Here is a 5,112-nt window from a genome sequence, read left to right on the forward strand (position 1 = left end):
AGTTTTGCCAACATAGATTGATCAAGCGCACATGTCATGCAAACTAGGTCCCAATTGGCTAGGTGGAGTTTTCTATTGAACGTTCAAAGTCATTTCAAAGGCGATGAGCCAGTTGAGTGTTAATGAGGTCCAAACCCAATTAGGGAACCTAAAAAGGGATAAAAGGTCCACTGAAATACTACTAAGGCAAGCTTTCATCGGTGTTATCCTACCAGAGTATGATAAAAGATTTCCTATCCATCCCGCAATGCTCTTAAGGATATTGTCTACAATGGGTTGTATATCCTCTCTTCTTAGTTCATCATAATGAAGATGGATACCTAAATATTTAATAAGGAAAGATCCTTTAGAGCAACCAAAGATTTCTAAAAATTCCATTACCTCCTCCTTAGTGAGCCCAAAGCGATAAGCTCACTCTTAGAGTAATTAATCTTCATACCAGAAACACTCTCAAAGCAGGTCAGTAAAATTTCAAGATTATTAACTTTTTCATGGTCCTTGTAAACAAATAAGATAATGTCATTTGCATGTTGATGGGAGATGACACCACCTAGAAAATAATTAGGGTAGGGCCCATTTATCAGGGTTTGTTGACTAGATTTAGAGAGCATTTTAGTAAGAACATCCACTAGCAAATTAAGAAGGGGTGACAAGTCAGGGTGCGCATTTGGTTTTTTTGTTTGATTCGGTTCGATTTATACGGTTTTAGGTTTTATACCGTTTTTATACTTATGTTTATATGGTTTTATACTCGACACGGTTTGGTTTTGGTAATAATCGTTTAAAGTTGATGCGAACTTTTAAGCAACACATATTTTTATTTCAATCAAACATTGATGGGATGAATGAGGGGAAGGACGTACGTACATGTTAAATTGTAAACAACCTACCAGTAGGAACTACCAAGCCACCAAACTATTTTTTAGGGAACCAAGCCACCAACAGCGTGGGCGAGGATGCCAGATCTGAAATTCGATGGTGTGTCTAGGGTATTGCTCCGGTCTGATTCGTTCAATGGCAATGGCTTCGCCTTTATTGGCGAGGCGCCTTGGAGGTCCGTAAAGATGCATATCAGCGATGGAGCCGCGTCGAGCTCGGGTGTGGAGGTGATCCGTCATGTTCTCCTTTGATGGCTGCTATGGTGGTGCCAGAGGCAGGTGACGGGCGTTGGTGTTAAGCTCAGAGGATTCTTCAGTCTTGTTTGTAATTTTACTTCTTGACTAGCGTTCTGCTGTCTTTTCAGTTTTGTCAGGTCGGTATGTACGTGGCTTGTACCATGATCTTTATGATATAAATGAGACACATATCTTTACCTATTTACCTAATAATAAAGAGAATTGGGTTTCTGCCGTACGTCGTCGCGCGCGATTTTGCATTAAAGCCCCTCGGTTTATAAGAAATTAATCCGCAGTCCTGGTTTTAGTGGGTCTCTATATAACGTTTCAATTTTGCAAAAAAAACCTGTACTCATTTGAATTCCACCCGCTGTCCTCCCGTCGTCTTATCCATTTCTCCTGCGACAGCGACGGCGGCTTCGCCCATTCCATCGTGCGCCGGCGACTGCCGCCGCCGTGCCTCGCGCGGGAGGACGGAGGGCGCTCACCGGGAGGATGGAGGACGGCGCGGCGAAGCGGGGCAGTGGTGGTGGCGTGTGCGGCGGAGACGGCGCGGCAAGGCCGGGCAGTGGCGGTGATTGACCGGCCGTCGTGCCTCGCGCGGGAGGATGGACGACGCTCGCCGGGGCGTGTGCGGCGGAGACGGCTTCTTCCGCGCGTCGAGGTGGAGCAGCAGAGGAAGGGAAGGCAAGAAGGCAAGGTGGGTACGCTGTGCACCAGGGCCGCCTTCGTCCTCCACCTCCTCCAAAAGCACGCGCTCGCCGCGGGCGGTGGCAGTGGCACGATGGTCCTCGCCCTTGGGTGCGCGGGTGCGCGGACGCGTTGGGGATCGAGGAAGCTCTCCTCCCTCGCGGCTGGAGGTGCTCGGGATCGAGCGAGTGGGCGAGGGGATCGGGGCCCCTGCTGGCTGCCTGATTGGCGATTGCACGCGATGCTGGGCTGGCCGACTCGATCTCCTTGACCCAGGGCCCGTGCTCGTCAGCGCCTGCCCCATCGCGCATGACTTCTCTGATCCAGCGCGCAGCGAGGGCGCGGCCGCTGCCAGTCTCGCCGCCGCCCTGTCACGGATCGCCACGCCCATCTCCTCTGATCTGAACACCTCTCCTCCATCCCCTGTTGCGATCATCCCTTGCTTAACGAGAAAAAAAAATCCAATGCCTACACACATGTATCTTCCCTCTCAAACTATACATTTCCTACAAGCCATGGCGACATTCACCTACAACTATTCGGACAAGGACGGGGAGGAGTGGACCATGGCTGCACCGAGGTCCACCCACTAGCGGCCGGCCACCGTGGCTGCAACGAGGATTCCCTCACCAAGCCTCGCCGGCGTTCCGGATCACCAAGGTACTTCTACTTATTTGTCTCTACAAGATTGTTGCATATGTTTTTTCTGCTTTTCCACTTAATGGTGTTAACCTTCTTTTAGGTACTTCCTCCTCCAGGATTTTCTTGGTGAGAAAACACAAAAATATAAATATGAATATTTGCCCATGAAGCTGCTCTGGTTTGTCTTTTAGAGTTTACTCCCATTTACTCGTGTCGTTCTACAATAATAACAGAATTGATATCAATTAGACTTCTTTGAGTTTACTGAAATTTAATGGTTTGCCATGGAATATGAAATTTGAGAATGACACCTGCTGAATTGAAAATAATCTAGCGAGCAATAGTATATAATGAATAGTTATTACCGTATCGGCATCACATTGCTCTATGGATGAATAACACGACAATAAACTGGCAAAATGGAAAGGCTTTGTTTAGTGTGGGTACCAAGCAGGAAAGTAGTTAACGGAGATAGACTATTTGACAGTTGCACAACTGGAGTGAGATACTATTTGCTTTCTTGTATAGTGAAGATGGCCTATTTTGTGGTGTAATATAACTATGGTAGCTCTCTGGAGTGAGAATGCCGAAGCCCTAAAAAAGCCATCAACATGGAGTTCCTGCCATTAAGGAAAAAAAAACTAGCAGAGAAACAGCTCGGGAAATTGTAAGTTTATCTTGGTTTTTGAATGTACAGCCCTGTAACCAGAGAAGCTTGTTCTCAATTATAGTATGCTTATTTTCCCCGAGCTATTTCTCTGCTAGCTATTGTTCTCAAGCAACTAACAAACTATGTATAGAAGAAGTCTTAGTAGGGAGCTATTTCGAAACAAGATGAGGAAAACCTCAAGGATTTAAACAGTAAAATACGAACCTGCACATGATCATATAATGTACGGATCACAGGCTGGCCAAAGCCTTCTTTCAAGTCTCCTAACATTGTCTGCTTAATTTTCACTACCTGCAAGTACAACTAGCTAGAAATTTGGGTATGTTGCTATGTGCCTTGAGTTTGTAAGACAAGTTCTCTTTGCTTCCAGGAGAGTTTGACCACTCATATCTCTCTTTTTCTTGCAACCTGCACTTAGTAGGTTGCTTTTTCTATGATATATATTGTTTCATTCTGGTTGCTGAATATGATAGTCGTAGCCCGTCAGAAAAATATGACAGCCCATTGATTCTTCGTAAAAGGTATAGTGACTGTTGAAAAGTTTACCTGATCTTCCATTTATATTTTTCAAAAGACAGTCCTAGAGATGTTGCTTTATTTGAATTCTGCTTATTGCATTTATTGGAGCACCTGCAATGGGCAAATTGAATGTTTAAATGTTCCTCTTGTTGTTGACCACACTACAGTTGATTATATCTCATTGAGACCTGAATCATCTTACATGGTTATGAAGGAAATATGCCCTAGAGGCAATAATAAAGTTATTATTATTTCCTTATTTCATGATAAATGTTTATTATTCATGCTAGAATTGTATTAACCGGAAACATGATACATGTGTGAATACATAGACAAACTGAGTGTCACTAGTATGCCTCTACTTGACTAGCTCATTAATCAAAGATGGTTATGTTTCCTAGCCATGGACAAAGAGTTGTCATTTGATTAACGGGATCACATCATTAGGAGAATGATGTGATTGACTTGACCCATTTCATTAGCTTAGCACTTGATCGTTTAGTATGTTGCTATTGCTTTCTTCATGACTTATACATGTTCCTATGACTATGAGATTATGCAACTCCCGTTTACTGGAGGAACACTTTGTGTGCTACCAAACGTCACAACGTAACTGGGTGATTATAAAGGAGCTCTACAGGTGTCTCCGAAGGTACATGTTGGGTTGGCGTATTTCGAGATTAGGATTTGTCACTCCGATTGTCTGAGGGGTATCTCTGGGCCCTCTCGGTAATGCACATCACTATAAGCCTTGCAAGCAATGTAGCTAATGAGTTAGTTACGGAATGATGCATTACGTAACGAGTAAAGAGACTTGCCGGTAACGAGATTGAACTAGGTATTGGATACCGACGATCAAATCTTGGGCAAGTAACATACCGATGACAAAGGGAACAACGTATGTTGTTATGCGGTCTGACCGATAAAGATCTTCGTAGAATATGTGGGAACCAATATGAGCATCCACGTTCCGCTATTGGTTATTGACTGGAGACGTGTCTCGGTCATGTCTACATAGTTCTCGAACCCGTAGGGTCCGCACGCTTAAAGTTACGATGACAGTTTCATTATGAGTTTATATGTTTTGATGTACCGAAAGTTGTTTGGAGTCCCGGATGCGATCACGGACATGACAAGGAGTCTCAAAATGGTCGAGACATAAAGATTGATATATTGGACGACTATATTCGGACACTGGAAGTGTTCCGGGTGGTTTCGGAGAAAACCGGAGTGCCCGAAGGGTTACCGGAACCCCCCGGGGAAGTATTGGGCCTTAGTGGGCCTGAGGGGAGAGAGAGGGCAGCAGCCCAGGAGGTGGCACGCCCCCTCCCATTGGGAGTCCGAATTGGACTAGGGGAGGGGGGCGCGGCCCCTCTTTCCCTCTCCCTCTCCCCCTCTTTCCTTCCCCCTTCCCCCTTCCTAGTTGGACTAGGAAAGGGGAGTCCTACTCCTACTAGGAGGAGGACCCCCCCCTCC

The 5,112-nt window shown here is 45.5% G+C and overlaps 1 long non-coding RNA gene across 2 annotated transcripts in view; it reads left to right on the forward strand.

The window, feature by feature from the left end:
• The first annotated feature begins 1,527 nt into the window (after positions 1 to 1,527).
• Positions 1,528 to 5,112, forward strand: part of LOC119348844 — a 6,121-nt gene continuing 2,536 nt past the window's right edge. Inside the window, exons 1-2 of one of the 2 annotated variants that reach the window (XR_005169135.1) lie at positions 1,528 to 2,465; positions 2,548 to 3,841. This is a non-coding gene — a long non-coding RNA (uncharacterized LOC119348844). The remainder of the gene's footprint in view (positions 2,466 to 2,547; positions 3,842 to 5,112) is intronic. The other variant, XR_005169137.1, reaches the window with a different exon arrangement.

This window comes from Triticum dicoccoides, chromosome 1B (assembly GCF_002162155.2).
Source record: "Triticum dicoccoides isolate Atlit2015 ecotype Zavitan chromosome 1B, WEW_v2.0, whole genome shotgun sequence".
NCBI classification, from domain to species: Eukaryota; Viridiplantae; Streptophyta; class Magnoliopsida; order Poales; family Poaceae; genus Triticum; species Triticum dicoccoides.